This window comes from Myodes glareolus, chromosome 23, assembly GCF_982192425.1.
Source record: "Myodes glareolus chromosome 23, mMyoGla1.1, whole genome shotgun sequence".
Taxonomy (NCBI): Eukaryota; Metazoa; Chordata; class Mammalia; order Rodentia; family Cricetidae; genus Myodes; species Myodes glareolus.
The window spans coordinates 62642501-62660866 of NC_142048.1; positions in this window are offsets into that span (position 1 = coordinate 62642501).

Here is an 18366-nt window from a genome sequence, read left to right on the forward strand (position 1 = left end):
TCTCCACTCTTAGTCACCCGTAGAAGAAAAAGAATGTGGCTTAGTGATGGAATTTTGAAGTTTGACTTGGAGAAAGGTGTCTGAATCAAATTTCCCGTCCCATTGTTTATACTTTGTGCAATGAAATGATAATATTTCTCGTGTTACCTTTTTAGCTCCAGCAATGCTTTTCAGTAATTCACCCACAAACTACAGTTGAGATGATATAAAAAAGTATTTTCTTCTGGCACAATAAGCAGAAAGCAAGACTTAAGTTTAATTGCACTGTCATGAGAAATGATCAAAACTAAGTGACTTGATCAAAAATTATCAAACTAAGAATAGCTGGCTAAACAGAAGCAATTGAAGTACATCCTCACAAAAAGCTTCTGAAGGTCATAGTCATCGTTAATGAGAGTATATGTCACATCCAAAGTCACCTTTCAACATCTTTTCCTTGATAATATTTTATAATACATTAAAGAGAAAACTATTTCATTGACTTTATTGGAAGCTGATCAAAAGAAGATTTATATTGACCTGGTAGTTTTAGAAGAAATAAACTACAAAGGGCAAGCTTAAATAAAGAAACAGTCTATAATTTCACTCAGCTCTTCTGTTGTGAATAAAATGAATGCCTGAGAATTCAGATTCAATCCCTCCACAAAAGTGGTCTAGATGGGGTGGGGCTCATGAACATATTTCAAAATGTTAGAAAGGCAAAAATTTATTTCAGTTATTTATTTCAATTTCATCTAACAATTGGGACAATTTTAATTTGGATGAAAATCACATTTTGAAACTAAAAAAGAGAAAGATAGCTCTATTTCAAAACACAAATATGTGGTGAATTTAACCTTTTCCTACCTCTTTCTGCACACTCATGAGAGCCATGGAGTTGTAATGTGTGAAAGAATGTCATGCAGTGCTCCCCTCTGGAGCCACAAGATCTCCCCAGAGCTGCTTCCTTGCATGCTGGGCCTGGGCTGTGGGCTCAGTCCAGCAGGGGCAGCTCCTGGTGCTTTGAGAGCCTGCCTGAGGACAGGCAAGTCCTGTCTCAGCTCAATCACATTCCTGGCCAGCAAGAGAGAGTGAACTTCTAGCAGACTTCCATTGGAGGAGGGGTGAGTTTTCTCCTGGCCCGAGGGCTTCGGCTAGAAGGAATTCAGTCTTTCCCCGCCTCCCTTGACTTTCTGGTCACCCTGCAGTGGCGGCTCCTCCCTGCAGAGATCTCCTGTCCCAGCCTTTATTCAGGCACAGCTTCCTCTCTTCCCCCCTTCCCTCTGGGGCCACAAGATCTCCCCAGAGCAACTCCCTTGCTCGCTGGGCCTGGGTTGTGAGTGCAACCCGGTAGTAGGGAGTGCCTGTGTTTCAATAGACTGCCTGAGGAAAAGTAGGCCTTCTGTCAGTGAAGTCCCTGCCCAACAAGGGAACCTGACCTGGTACTAGAAGATCCAGTAGAGAGCATTTGAAGGAAGAGATGGGCAGACGCCAAGGCAAGAACTCCTCCAACAATCTAAAAAACAACATGAAAACACCAGAACCCAATGACCCTACAATAGAAGGACTTGAACCTCTTAATTCAGAAGAAGCGGGAAAAAATGCCATTATGAAAGCAATAGAGTCCCTTAAACAGGATATGAATAACTCCCTTAAAGAACTGGATGAGAAGTATAACAAAAAGATTGAAGAAATGAGTAAAGAAATGGATGAAAAATATAACAAAAAGATCGAAGAAATGAGTAAATCCATGAATGATACACTGGGAAACCAAGAATGTCATGCAGTGTACCCATTCTTTTTCATCCAAGGCAAATCATTTTTGTTAGTCCTGCAGTTGAGAACAGGAAGAAACAACTTGCATAGTTTTGACAACCTTTTAAGTTCCTGCCGCCTCCTGTGAGGTCAAGTAATTGACTACCATGGTCTTTGAAATTTTCCATATCCCTTGTAGTAAATTAAGCTAGTCAGCCCCTGAATTACACATGGAAGTTACAGATAAATAAATAAAGCCACATTCTAATGAGAAACCATGAAAATAAGCCAATCAGTCTCAAAAGCTACCCACTGTTTTTCCATAGGTTCATGTGCTACTGGTAAAACTTGAACTCCATGATAGCCAAATGGGATTATCTTTAAAAAGAACCATCTTCTATGATCCAGAAGTAAAGACTATGTAACCATCAAATGAAGAGTAACGAATGAACATGAGAGACACAATGAGGAATACAGAGGATCCTCATCATACCAAATGTTCTGGATGTCCCAGGTGGTGTACAGAGTGGCTTCTCACTTGTTCTCTTAAAGAGATGACAGGGTGCTAGAAGGCAAGGGATGAGAAAATATGACAACACTCCTGATGAGCAAGCATTGCTTACTGTCAAGAAATCATGGTGTTCATGGATTTAGGATATTCTAGAAGGGTTCCATTGGTTGGGCACAGAGTGCCTGGTAAACCCATGGATTCTTATTTATGGTTTATCTATAACTTCATTTTGTCTTTCCTTTCAGGGATTCCAAATTACCTTTTTATCTGTAGAAGAGCAACAGCCCTGTGAACTTCATCTAATATGTACTTGCCATTCCTTCTTTTACAATGCTCACTCCTCAGATAATAACATCCATGCACTGTCTCTGCAGAGAGCCCCCTTCACCCCTTTTAAGAACATTCCTTAACTAATCCCCAACTGCCTGTTTAAGTCTCCATAAAACATAAGTCTACATCCTTATACCTGTAAATATGAATTTATTTGTAAAAACATCCAGATAACGAAATTAGGTTACAGAAGATTGAAATGAGATCATTCCATGGTCAGTAGAGTGATACCTAAGCCCAATGGTGAATATTGTTGCATGAAAACAGCGAGGCAGAGATGGGAGTGTTACAGTCATAGCCCAAACTGTGCCTCTAGATACCAGATGATGTACGGAGCTGTGAGAATGGAGTACAGTCATTCTGGCTCCTTAGATTTTTGGGCTTGCTGCCTCCAGAACAGCGAGAGAAGTTTTATGCTGTCTTGTCATCATGCCTCTGGTAATTTGCTGTAACACCCCCAGGAAATGAAAGTATTTTTCTGCCTCTTTCCCTCACGATACTGCTGTGTCTCATGTGCTATTTATTTACTCATTGCTCTGTCCTTTGGAGTGTGAAGACAGAATTTAAGTGGGATTTTTTTTCAATGTCCAGTACACAGCATTCCTTTAATAAGAGAAGAAAGTGAGCATCTCAGTAATCTCTGACACTTCTGTTCTGATGTACTTCACTTTTGAGACAGACTGTACCATGCCACTTCAAGTGTCCTTAGTTGTACTGAGAAAACAATACCACACACATTTCTTTATGCCTCTCTATGACTGCACTGTTACAAGAAACATTACAAACCCTTCCAAAATAACTTTAAACTTTACTTAGAGATATTGCTATTTAAGAAATATCACTGTCATTCAAATTTTCAAAATATGTCAAGTCTGCCTTAGGAAATTGTGCAAGACCAAAGTTATTGCCCTCAATGGGTATTATTAAAATAAGTTTGGGGCTGAAGGCTTCCTGACTTAGTGTGAGAATGTTGTTTTGGGCTTGGATTTATTTTCTTCTTCAACAGAGCCAGCATGCAGAAGCTGAAGTATGCCACATGGTGGCTGCTAAAGTTGCAAGAGTCACCGTCAAGGTTAACAAGTGTCTGCTTAGGAGAACAGTACAGACAGGAAGAGCAATGAGCCTGCTGACTCTGTCAGTGATAAGCAGAGAGCTGCTACACTGTGTACAAAGGCATTCATTCGTGTCACTGCAGGCTGCCAAGCATGCATGAACATGAAGACCTGTCTCAGATAGGGGAGTTGAAGGAGACAAGATGGGAGCATCCCCTGCCTGGGTTTTACTTGGGCTATAGAGGCTCATCTCTGGCCATACAAGTGTTTCTGCTTAGAAGAAACAAGGGGAAAAGCAGCTTTCAATCATTTTAATCAAGCAGGAAGCTAGACAACTACACAGGGAGGAACAATTAAAAGCCGGATCATTCAATGTGGAAATCATAGTATGTACAAGAGAAATTGTACCTTTACTAGAAAAGAAAAAAAGAGACTTGAGAATACAGCAGAAGAGACAATGAGGGCAGCACTTAATGAGGATAATTCATGAGAGGCATTTGATTGCCATGGTTTTTTAGGTGATTCTCATGCAAACTTGCTGTCGAAATCAGGCCATCAAGAGTCTGAGAATTTAAGTGACTTTCCTATATCATAGGTTAAAGTAATTGTGACGCAAAGCTAGAAGGATCTACAGTATCCATCTATCTGCTTATACATAAATTGCTTATTCTTCATAAAAAATTGTACCAATTTTCAAAAGTGTTCTGAATTGTGATTAACAGAAATGCTATTTACAAGTGTCTCTCCCTACCTCATGACCATGACAAAGGAAAAGTAGTCAACTATACACATGGGCACCTAAGAAATACTCAGGACAAGGCAGATTATGTGCTAAGGAAAAGAAATGATTCGAGGTAGGAATTTTCAGATCCACTTCTTACCTCTGTGACTTTGAATAAAACAAGTACATACTCAGAGATACTTTTACTCATCAAGTTGATGGGATTAACATTTATAATTATATTCAAAAGAAAGCAATCAGCACCTGTTCCACATTGTCTGCAGATGGCTTTACTGGTTATTATCACTGAAAATTCAAAGCAATTAGAAAATACATGTATTTCAGGATCATAAGTCTAAAAACTTGTAACATGTAGAGACAAAGAAGGCTATCAACATTGGGGAAAATCAGGAGACAGAGTGGGGCACAATGGTTAAAGATGACTAGAAGTCAGACTAATAGGAATCATTGACTGATATCTCCAATCAACCTATGTAAGACACAATATGATAAATCACTTAGTAAGGCACAAAGAAATTTAACATCTGCAGTAGTTAGTCTTGTCCTCTTGATAGGATTTAGCATTATCTGGAAGTTATACCTCCAGGTATGTCTGTGAAGAAGTTTCTGAAGAGATTTAACTAGAGTGAGAAGACCCATAATGAATATAAATATCACTATCCCCTGTGCTGTGCTCTGAGCTGAAGGAAACTAGGAGAAGCTACTTGGGTACTCATCTCTCTCTGTTTCCTAAATGCAAATGAAGAATGACCAGCACCTGTGTATCCTTCAGTCTGCTTTCCCTGCCATGGTGTTTTCTTTTTAAACCACAATCCAGCTTTGTCACAGGACAAGAAAAATGACTAACATCATAGCTATTAAATTTATGATTGCTATATATATCCTTTACCTAAGCCTTTATATGATTATATAAGAAGTACTATTTAGATTAAAATACTTTAAAAACATTAGCTCATATACTCATTATAAAACAAATGTTTTAGAACTTGAAATATTTACAGTAAAGCTTCAGATTTAGTGATGTTGGTGTGAATTAAACCATTTATCTGACACATAGCATGTGAATAAAAACATTGTTGCTTCTCTTCCTGTGTCTCCTATGCTGATCCTGTCATCAACTGTTGCAGATTTTGCAATAAAAAGTATGAGCACCATATCCTTTTCACTGACTGAATTATCTAAGACATTTAAAGTTTTGTCTGTTGATCATTTCTTCACGTGTTTAAAATTTATTCTGTGATTTCAGATATTCTCTGAAAGTTGGATGTGTAACTCAGAAGCTGACAATAATAAGTCATATTCCCCAGGTTCCATTTATGCTACCCTTGCTTGCACTGCTTCATTCCTAAGACACAAAGATTTGATGGCTTTTTAAATTTTTTTGTATTATCTTCACAGATGTCTATATTCTTACTGACAGAAGTTACAAATTTATTCAATAACACCATTTCCTAATTTTTCTATATGTTTAAGATTAAACTTCTAGATGATATTTCTAGTAATTAATTCTACTTACAAATTCAAATATCAGGCTTATACTGCTCTTTACCTTGCTGCCCATACTGAGTAATGGAGCTTAACTACTTAGCCTATATATAGGATATGAATAATGAAGGCCTTACCTATGTATTGCACTTCCATCACAGACTTTTATATCATCAAAATTAATGTTATTTATAGACTATCTTGAAATAGCATTTTATAAGCTCTCACAGTAGGTTAAGCACTAAAACTAAATAACAGCAAATTTATAGTAGATTGTATTCTGTGAAGAGCTATGATAAACAGAGATCCTTCCCATGGGTCAAAGACATTAAAAAGTGAGGTTTCTCTCTTAGTTAGGGTCTCTGTTGGTGTGTAGAGACACCATGACCATGGCAGTTCTTACAAAGGAAAGCATTTAATTGGGACTGGCTTGCAGTTTCAGACTTTTAGTCATTATCGCCATGGCAAGACATGGCAGCAAGCAGATCAACATAGTGCTGGAGAAAGAGATAAGAACTCTACATCTTGATCTATAGACAACAGGAAGGGAACTGTGTCTCACCCCGGGCATAGCTTGAACACATGAGTTCTCAAAGCCCACCCAACAATGATATTTCCTCTAACAAGGCCACACCTATTTCAATAAGGCCAAGCATTCAAACACCTCAGTCTATGGGGCCGTACCTTTCCAAAGCACAACAGTATCCCAGACTAGGAATCAAGAGTTACTCTCTGTGGAGATGTGAAATTAGCATAGTACAACATTTCTCTTTGTCTTTTGGTCATGTCTTTGTCTCTTGGGTCATGTCATTCTTAAGAAAGCTTTTGTTTTATTAGCTCTTTGGAAATTGGAAAATGGTACACTTCAGGTGGCTCATAACTCTCTATTTCCATTTTTTCTCTTTGAGTCTCTGCTAAGGGAAGCTATCCTGGGGCTTCAAAGTGGACAGGCTTGCCGACTGATTAGACAAACAGGGAGAACAAGTGTTCTGAAGATCTCTAAAGCTACATCAGTGAAGATTCTATTCTGGGATGCCCACTTCTCACCAGCATCCCTAATTTTTCTGATAAAGTTTATCCAATTGATATAGAGAAGCTGAAGGCAAGCCCTCTAGGTTTCATCCAAAGATAAATTCTGAATTGCCAACGCCTTTGTTCTGAAATAGAAAAATCGATGAGATGTCTACCAAGAGAAAGTGCTTGTTAGATGCAGTTTGAACCAATTCTTTATTTTCTATCCATTTCATTCTCATCGCTGATAATGTCAGAGCCCAGGTATAGAATCTTCTAGTCATATTTCTGGACAAATGATATTTAACTTTCATTTATATCCTCTCTGGTGATAGCTCTTTAAACAATTACCCATCAGTATGTCTAAATATAGTTTCAGAATTCAAGATAATTTAAACATGGACACCTATTGGTTGCCTCCTCCCCCTCTGTAACCTCTGCTATTATAAGTCTATTCCTCTTGGGGATTTATATAGAGCTTGTAATGGATTAGGGAAAGAAAATGGAAAGAGGCATGGGAGAAAAGAAAGGAGGCAAATCCAGTCCTTAGTACTTTTTATTGGAAGACAATCTTCTAAATTAACAGCATTCACAAGTGCACAAGAATAGAATATTGTATATATGTTTTCATTGTGTTTAACTTGGTGCTGCTATTAGCCTAAAACAATCTTAAAATTAAAAAATTTAAACAGCATATAAACTATAGACTATATTCTTCAAACATATGGATATTTGAATTTAAATTTAATAAAGTCATCTCAAGTTTAAAAGACATTACCCAGTCACCTGAATCACATCTTAAGTGTAGAAGATCACCTGTGGATAACATCCTCTGTGTTACCCAGTCATGTCAAGGGGAGAAAGTTCTAGTGGACAGAGATTTTTTTCCCCAGAAATCTCAGAATGGATGTGTCAGTAAAGAATTAATTCACTGATAAGCAACTGATGGGTCACTCCTTTCCTCTTCTATCCTGTGGTAATTCTGGATTTAAATGTTCCTGAATGAATTTCCAGAAGGAAATCAGCTTTCTACTGGCCTTTTCTGATCATATGCACTGACTGTGGCTGTTGTGACAAGAAGACAAGAGAGCTGTGATTGTCTTCCGAGCCTCCTGGGAATCAGAAAGCAGGGTCTTGGGGTGTTCACATTGAACATACTGGCTCACAAATGTTGATGGACTTAAATTAGCCCAGAGAATTGTCTAACACAACAACTCTGGAGAGGAATTTAACAAGAGTCTGTTCTGTGTTTGTTTATTCAGAGTCCAAGCCCATCCGTGAGGTAGTGTCAATGGCAGGAATCTCTCCATGAATATCCAACCTCAAGCTTCTAAACCTAGAGAAGATAAAGAATGTTTTTGACCTTCCCCAAGTCCTGGGATTGTTCTACCTTGCTATGCCTAGTCTTCTGTGATGGGTTGAGTAGTGTCAGAATGGTAACCAATGTACAGACAGATATTTGTATTGATTCAGAGACACTGGAATAGGAAACCTGACTTGAAACTGGGAGTTTACCCCTACCTCGGATTATATGCCTGAGATAGAGGCAATGTGATGTAAAAAGACACAAGTAAACTACATGGTATAGCAGAGTTAGCCTTTTTGAGGGTTTTGAATGCTATACTCTGTAATTTTAAAAGTATAGAGATTATGTAGGACTTGTGTGTCTCAAAAGCATGTCCCATGGGAAAGAGCCAGAGGACTGATATATTGCACTTGTGGAAAAAGAGATGGTACACTGTCTTCCTCTTTCCTCTTCTTGACCTAATACAGTATCTTAAAAATCCATATGCTCAGATGTTATAAGTCCAGTCTCTTTAATCCCTTTGTAGATTAAACAATATACACTAAACAAAATGGCATTTTATTTAATGTACTAGTGTGCATTTTTAATGTAAAAAAAACACAGCTAGAATTTAGATCGTGAATGTCCTTCATAGACCCCTGTGTTAAAAACTCCATCTCTAAAATTTCAAGAAATAATAGAACTGAGTGTGTGTGTGCATATGTGTGTGTGTTGGTGGGTGATCATATATGTGTGAAGACATGTGTTCCCCTGCTTGAGTATATATATATATATATATATATATATATATATATATATATATGTATATGTATGTATATATATATAAAGAGTGTTTGGATATATCACTCTCTACATTATTTCTTTGAGACAGATTCTCTCACTGAACCTGTTGCTGGATTGGCAGATTCCAGCAACAGTTCCCAGAAATCTTTCTGTTTTCAAAATCTACAACATTGAGTTGCAAATATACATAATGCCACAAATAAATAGCTCTTTACTTAGGTGCTGATGATGCAAACTCAGGTCTTAATGATTGAGTAAAAGTATCATTTCACAATGAAGCCATCTCCTGTGTACCAAAAACAGTTTTGGAATCTTTAAGAACTAGTGGGGTTAGTGGAAGGAGACTAGACCTCTTGGGACATGCTCTTGAAAGAGACAATAAGATCCCAGTCCCTCTATATTTCTTCTGTCTGCTTCTGAGTCTTCATAAATATGACCAACCTACTCCATCACATATGACAAATACAGTATTCTATAAAGGTACAAGCACAAAACAGTAGAAAAAGCAACTGTAGACTGAAATGTAAGTGCCTTCTTATAAATTAATAATCTCAAGCATTTTATCACAATAACATAAAGCTAACATATACTGACATGTTAATTGATTTTTCCCTCTAAAATGAATTGTATTATCTAAAGATACTGAAAGGTTGAAGACAAAGAAAGATATATCCTCTAGTGTAAATTGAATGAATCAAGTGAAAATCTTCTTCAGAAGCTGGATATTTTATAGAATGATATCTTCATCTATTCTTTACTACTATGACAGAATATCTCAGGCTAAGTAATTCATGAATAAAGTAAGGTTATTCCCTAACATTCTACAGGATAGGACGTTCTAGAGCATGGCTTCAGCATCTATGAAGAAGCCTTCTTGTGACACAACAGGGCAGATAGGTAAGTTAAAACACTGGAGACAGAGAAAAGTTGGAATAAAGATGGTTCCATAATATAGGTTATATTATATCAGGTTCCATTCCTGATACAATGGTAGTAAAACTTTCTTAATCATCTCTTAAAGACGTCTTGTCTTATCAATTAAAACAAGAGTGTCAAGGGGGAATTAAAATCAGAGCAAATGATAAAAACAAGAGACTGAAGCACATTCTTGAATTTTTAGCTCGATCATTTCTGCTCCCTGCCCCTATTTCTCTAAAGAATTAGGATGGTATTATTGAGAGCCTTAAGTTCATTGACCTTTCTGCCCCATCCTTCTTCAGGACACCTGAGGGGAGTTCATATACTCATATGATCATATGATCACAAAGGGGACTCAGGAAACAGAACAGGTGGAGAGAGATGGGATATTTCTGATATTTCTCCCTAGAAAACTGCTGACATTTTTACACATAAGAGTAAACAGGCATTGTTTTCAGGTAGTTTGATTTCTATGGCTACCTGGAAGTGAGACATCCTGCCTGATGCCTAAGGAACTATGCACTTCCTAACTGAGAATATGAATTAAGTGTTGCCTGTGGGTTAGCAAAGAACAGTCGTTTAGGGCTACAAATGTGGAGACTAGAAATGGAACTGATACACATGTGGAGTGAGCTGGGGAAGACACAGTGGGTGAGAACATAGAGAGTATGTGAGCAGGAGCTGAGCGCATGTTGAACTAATTATGGAGCATCACAGAGCTCTCCATTATGTCCTATGTTACTTGTGACAGCTGAGCCTAGGGACCTCACTCAGGAACTTGCTTTGTTTTCCCAATGCCAAGCTTCTTAATGACTTTTCTAAATTTTTTTGAATGATCTTTAGCACTCTTCTTAATTCACCCCAGACTTCATTATAAATCTGTGTTGTGTTATATTTGTACATAGTGTTAAGATATATTGTGTGATTGGTTTAATAAAGAGTTATCAGCCAATAGCTAGGCAGGTGGTATAGGTGGGACATCTGGACAGGTAGTGGGGAATGGGAGATGAATTGAGGCACATGGGAAATTCCAGGAGACACAGAAAAATCAGGATAGGTGGTACATTCCATAACATACATTTTTAAAAACTGAGTTAAGTTGTAAGAGCTAGCTAAAAAGCCTAAGCTAAGGTCAGGCTTTCATAACTAATAAGAAGGCTCCATGTCATTATTTGAGAGCTGGCTGACAAGAAAGAGAAAGACTTAATACAAATGGTGCCTAAAGTCTGGCAAGTTAATCCACATAGGGTCTGAAAAATCTAAAGAAAAAAATTGTTCACATGGAATCAAATGCGGCTTCCAAATGACCTCAGTCTCTCAAACAGGCTGGGTGCTTGCAGCATATGAATATGCTGCCCCTTTAATACAGCCAAGCACTTGAGCAGCCTGCACACCATTGAAGTGCCTGCCTGCAATGTGGACACAGAAGCTTCCCAAAACTGGTCTGTGAGGCACATCTGAGATGGTTAGGCTTACATTCAGCTCCTGCTGCTGCCTGTGGACCCTAGGGAGTTGGAACCAGCTGCCAGTGCACCACGTGATGAACAATGCAGGCAGCTGTAACTCAGTAGATTAAGATTTGGCTCATGTGGTCAGAGAAAGCTGCAGATACACAGAAAGCCTTTTCCAGGCACAGAATATCTCTAAGAAGGTACAATATGCTTTAAAAAGTTTCTTACGTGCTAAATAAAGAAAAGAAAATGGTCTTAAAATACTTTAGGGATGTACAGAATATGACGTTTAAAATGTTTTAATAACATAGAGCTTTTCATAACAATGAGACAGATCTGTTCCTGGCAGCACCAATTTACTTCAAAAGGGGGGGGGGTGGATTATGGGCATCAACAAACCTCCATATGGAGTTTTCTTTCATTTGTAGCAAAGTTAGCCACTGGGCAAAGAAACTGTCCTTGCCTTGACTACTCACAATATGCTGTCCAAATTGAACAAGCAGGACACACAAGAAGGCAACTGTCAAATTTTACTAAGATAAGGTGTCCTTCAAAATTCCTGCTACACAGAAAAGTCTGTCAGATAGACTAGGACTGTAGACTGAAGATGGATGCCCTAATGTTGTAGAGGAACCTTGAAGTGACTGTAAACACAGCCAAACATTTCTTCTATTTCTTAGTTTTGGAAGTTACTTGCTTTGTACTTCCTGTTTATTCAGGCAAATTTTATTTTATTTTTTAAAATCATCCTTCCTCATTTTATATACATATCCCAGTTCCCACTTTTCTCCCTTATTTGTATCTAGTCATCATCCTTTGTGATTATGTCTTGGGTAAAGACATGAAGGGCATCCCAAGGTCTCTTATAAGTTCACATTTCATATGACCTTCTAGAGACTATTCTTATACTAATCCACTCCCCCTAAACACACTGTCTTCCTCAACTGTCTGTATTCTCTCACCTTGTTTTCACTCACCTAGAATAGCTTTGTTGACACATTGCCCTGAAGTGCTTGCAAAATGATAGTATACACCCAAATCTTCTACTCTTTGGGATTAAAGGTTTAAAGGAAGCTAAAAGGAGGAAAGAAATGGGCATTGACAGAGTCCTTAACTGTGGTAGCATAACACAAAGTGCTTAGAACGTCATATTATATTTATCTTGTCCAACAATCCAACAAAGTTATTTCTGTCTTTGAAGAAATGTTAAAGAATGTTAAAGTAGATTGCTTCAAACTGTCCAGTTAGAACTGGTAGAGCCAGCACAAACCTAAGGTCTCCTGTATGGAACAGTTGTCCCTATGCCTGAAGCACAAAGGCCAAGTGGAGCACACTCAAGGAAGAAACGAGATAAAGATTTGGCAGGTACAGTTCTCACTAGTCTCAGTAGCTTTCCTCATGCTGGTAACCTTCTATTCAACTTTCCCATTCTCCCAAAGGAGTTTTCTTTTATTTTGTTTTCCTTTCCTGGGGACAGATCAGTCCAAACAAGTTGCAGGGACCATGAAAAATTTAACACTGTGAACATTTGTTTTCATTTGCTTTGGTTTGGTTTGTGGTTCTAAAGATTAAAACTGCTACTCACAAATGTTAGGTAAGTGCTCTATTCACAGTTACACCCTCACTCAAGACAAAAAATATAAATTTTTGTTAGTGCAGACAGGCAAGGTGGAAACAGTAGTTTTGTTCCACCCAGATCACTTTATTAAAGAAAAAGTTTTCTACCAGATCATGACTGCATGCCCCCTCCACAGTATGGTCTGAGGCAAAACAGGTATGCTATTTCTCTTATTTTGGTACAAAAGACATAGTGGTATGCCAGGCGATGGTGGCACATGCCTATAATTCTAGAACTCTGGAGACAGAGGCAGGCAGATCTCTGTGAATTTGAGGACAGCCTGGACCAGCCTAGTTTACAGAGTGAGTTTCAGGACAGCCAGGGCTACATAGAGAAACCTGTCTCAAAAAGCCAAAATCACACACACACACACACACACACACACACACACACACACACACACACACACACGACACGGTGATTAAACCCTGAGTAAATCAACATTGATTTGGTACCTTCTTCAGAGTAGACTGCTCAAGCTGCTTAGGAATTAGCACCACACACACATCACTCACAGCACTGTCCTTGGTCTCCATGCATTGCTTTTCTGGAGGAGAGAAGACTAGTCTTAGGTAGAGCTCAGACTTCTACCACCTGGATCTCATTGTGTTAAGTACTCACTCCACAGTTTGCTTCCTTGACGCTAAAGAGCCACGAAAATGCTTCGCCCTCATAAACTCATTTTGGTAATTAAATAGAGCAGAAAACATAAAATGCCCAAAACCCTTAAAATGAAGAACCTCTGTACTATCAGTTTTTATTTTTCTTCTACACCACTGGTAGTCTTGCCAAATGACTGCCTATCAAAATTTTCATAGAGATCTAATCTAAGAATATATAATATATATACATATATTATTTTAATTTAAATATTTGTCTATTTAAGAATTTAAAATAACTGACTAATGATGTAATAGAGATAAAATATATTTATTAATGTACACCTTTCCAAATATACTAACCTCAATCAAGATTTTATATCTTTTAGAATACTATAGTTCTCTGTCTTTTATTTTCAACTCCCCAGAACCAGGCACAGTTGGGTACATAGAAAATGCTTTAGATGATTATAGCTTTGCCATTTCAAGTATAGATAGTCTGAGTCACTGAAAGTTTAAGTAGGTTGTTTAAAAATCTTCAAGCTTCCTTTCCACCTATAGGCCAGGATTCTGTGTATATTCACCATTCCCACATCTCATTCTTTGATGTTTCATAGATAATTGATACTCAATGGCATTTTTATTTACAAAAAGGCATGTCTTCCTGCCTAATTTAAAGGTTTAGAGATTCAATTTATTCTCTTAGCCCAGCATAACAAACAATTGATTTCTTTTCCATTTTCAGGCATGAGAACCTTGTCACATTACATTCTTACTCTGAATTGTTATATTTCAGCTCTTGTTTGCACACGCTTTATATGCTCAAGTCAAGTGTAACCTGAAGGATATTAAAGTGGATTTGGAGGTAAATGGTCCATACCTAGAAAATGTGCCTTATTGCCTCTTAACTCCACTTTTGTTTGGTGTGCTTATTGGTATTTTCCTAGGATTCTACTGGAATTACAAGATGACACATTTCTGCAGACAGTCTTGAACTTTCAGACAGAATTTGCCCAAATAAGTTGAGAGGAAGTCTTTAATTAATGCTCTAACATTGGAATAAAAACAAAGAATGGGGAGGTTGTAAGATGGATTTGGCTGTCAAAAGAAAATGAAATAAGAACCCTGAAGTGCTCTTCCCTCCCCAAAACACCTTGTCCTGAGATATATGTGTGTGTGTGTGTGTGTGTGTGTGTGTGTGTGTGTGTGTGTATGCTCAAACAGAAAGAGGGGCTGCACCCAGACCTGGAGATCATAGAAAAATATGCAATTTGGAAAGAAACAGTGAAATGACTTTCCTCAGAAATTCTCTGCCCAGAACACCCCAGTATCTCAATACTATCTCTCCCATTGTAGCTGTTTGCAAATCACTAATAACTTTGAAATCACCTGGAAAGCATCCCAGGTAAATATGGCCTTGTGAAAAACAATCAAACTGAAAAACTTATTCCTGACGTGAAGCCTGGCCATGGTAGCTGTTCTTTAGAGTTATGGAAGAGATTTACATTACACTTTAGGGAAACCTCTTTGAAAAAGTATCTCAAATGCCATGGACCGGGCTAGATTTTGCTTTCTTTAGCAGTTGATAGATTTCGGGGTCAGAGTGTTGCTGTGAACACAGCCTAGTAAACCCAATACTTTCCTACAGTAAAGTGCTATTACCTGAGTTCAAGGATGACTTAGAAGTTGGTACGTTTCTGCCCATTGTTCTTTGCCAAAGTTGCTTGCCAGTTTGCCGTTTCTGGATACGCAAACAACTCTAAACTTCGTGATTTTAATTAACGGTCATTGAGCACTTCCTCTTTACCAGACATTTTTCCTGTTGCCAGAAACACAGAGCCAGCTACAAAACCCAAAGTCCCTCTTTTTGCTGTTTGGATCTCTCAAAGTCTCATCACTGCATTAAAGGTTCACAAAATACATACCCGTGTCTACATAATGGATCCCTCACTTTCATGAGGGTTGACTTCTCTACCCACATAGAAAAGCTTATTTACCTGACCTAAGAGTATAAATTGCCCCAGTTGAGGGATCTTAGTCCCTTTTGATCTCACTTTGTCAAATACAAAGTTCTGTCTACTATATCTGTTTAAACCCCTTTTAAGCAGCCCAGTAAGCCAGGTCGTACCTAATCATCCTAAGTGACATTTTACTGCCATGCAGCAAGAGCACAGTTGGCTGACTTGATATATTCACTTACGATTTGAGTCACTGTTCTTAAATACACTGGCCAAGAAATCTAAGCAAGGGGCCATGCTGAGACAAGACCATGAATCTTGGTTTTTCCATTCTACTGTTGAGCAAACCAAAAACAGAAACAGAAGAAATAAGAATACATTCATTTTTTTCTCCTGTATATATAAAAAGTATTGTAACTAAATGTGACATCAATTTTTGAAGAAAACATATTGTCCCTTTGTAGTAATACCTATAGTTGGCTAGTAAATTGCAACATTCATTAAATAATAACACAACCAGACACTCAATAAATGGAGCTACAGAAATAACTAGATGTGTTTGATGCCTGCCTTCAGAATTCTGGTCTGGTATTATTATTTGATCTCTATGACTTTTTCAGGGCAAAATCTGTGATCCTCCAGTAGTAAAGCCTAATATTTCAACTCCTGGATTTCATTAATGGCAAAACAAAGTAATGCTGCTTATCTCTTCAATCTCTATTGTTATATGAGGAACAGAGCCCCTTATTTGTCCCGGCCACCCTGTTATCTTATATCAGAAATAATCATATAGAAATTGTATTAATTAAATTATTGCCTGGCCCATTATCTCTAGCCGCTTATTGGCTAATTCTCACATCTTGATTTAACCCATTTCTAATAATCTGTATCACCATTTGATTGTGGCTTACAGGCATGAGTCTAACCAGCATCTGTCTCAGACAGGAGAACCATGGCATCTGCCACACTGCCTTCTTCCTCCTAGCATTTAGTTCTCTTTTCTATGCCTACCTAATCTCTTTCCTATCAAAAGGCCAAGGCAGTTTCTTTATTCAACCAATGAAAGCAGCACAAATACAGAAGGACCTCCTACACCACTGCATTATATTCATAAACATAATGAAGTACAGTAACATATATTCATAAACCTGATGAAGTACAGTAATTGAGGTTCAACAACAAAGGATGTAAGATAGGTGGTGGCTCATACTGTTAGAGGGCCAGCAAAGCAAGTCCTGAGACCATTGTGCAGGATTCAGGAAACAAGCAAGTAGGACACCATGACATGTAGTGAAGCTTGCTTTGTCCTGATTGTTGAGTGAAGATGGAAGAAACTGGGGGAAGGAAGCAGAACTGTAGGCCTAGTAGCTATTGGTAACCTTTGAACACAATCTTCTTTCATTACAGGGACATAGTCTATCTTTTCATTAGTTGATTTTGGGAGGATGTAAATCTCTTCAAATGCCTTTGTAGCAGCAGCTCTTAGATTTGTCTTCCTTAAAAAATTAAGAGACTGTGTGTTATGAAATGCTACTTCTCTCTGCCCTACAACTCTGATGTAAACTTCCCTGCTAGTCTGACGTGTCTACAAGATTTCCCTATCCTACAGCAGATAGAGAATTTTATAAAGGGAAACACAGATGATGTTGGGCCCATGAAATCCCAGTAAGGGTGTTGTAGAGCACTATTTTAAGGAAATACTATGCTTGTTTATGCTGTGAAGCATTTGTTTAATGATGTAAAAATATGTTGCTTTTGTTTACATTGCATTTGTTTAAGTCTATGAAGCTGTGATTCTTTGCCTGCTAAAATACTTGATGATCTAATAAAGAGCTGAACATTCAATAACAAGGCAGAAGAAAGGATAGGAGGAGCTGGTAAGCAAAGAGTATAAATAGAAGGAGATATCTGGGGGAAAAAGAGAACAAGGAGATGAGGACACTAGGAGCCAGCCACCTAGTCACCCAGAAACCACAGAATAAGAGTGAAAGTAAGATTTACAGAAGTAAGAGAAAGTAAAAGCCCAGAGGCAAAAGGTAAACAGATAATTTAAGTTAAGAACAGCTGGCTAGAAACAAACCAATGTAAGGTCAGGCCTCTATAAGAAAGAATAAGAGTCTGTGTGTGATTTATTTGGGAGCTGGGAGGTGGGTTCCTCAATACCAAAGAAGCCAAAAGAGTATTGAAAGTAAAAAAACTTCAGGGTGACATATCAGAAATCCATCCCATGGGTACATCATAAAGATGAACATAGCACGAAAAATCCATTAATAATAGCAGACGGGACAAAGGACTCAGTAGAGAAAATATGGATGCCCTTAGGTGAAAGCCTTTGATCTATCATTCCTGTACACTCAAGTATTTTCCAATCTGAATGAGAACACAGATGAACAAGTTAGAGAAAACAAATGAGCCAGACCTGTGACTATATGTATAATAAAGCTTGTGGTTAAACACTTCCAAGGCTCTCAAGCAAGTAACATAGGCAGAGGCCCCTAACTCCCTGTTTAGCAGAAGATTACGACATACACAAAGCCTGGGATTCTCATATACACAGGCCCAGCAGCCACAGTTCTTCCACAGTCTTCAATCCCTTCGGAGATCCCAGTAAATTTGCTTGAAGTGTTGTCTCACACTGCATCTTCTTTTTTATTTTTAAATTCTTATTTATTCTTATCTCAAACAATATATCCCTGCTGCAGATTTCTCTCCCTTCACTCCTCTCAATTTCCTACCACCTTCCCTCTCCCAGGATCTACTCTCTAGTCTTCCTCCAGAAAAGGACAGACATCCCAGAGACATCAACAAAACACAGCACAATAAGTTACAGTAAGACCAGGCACAAGCCCTCACATCCAGGCTGGGCAA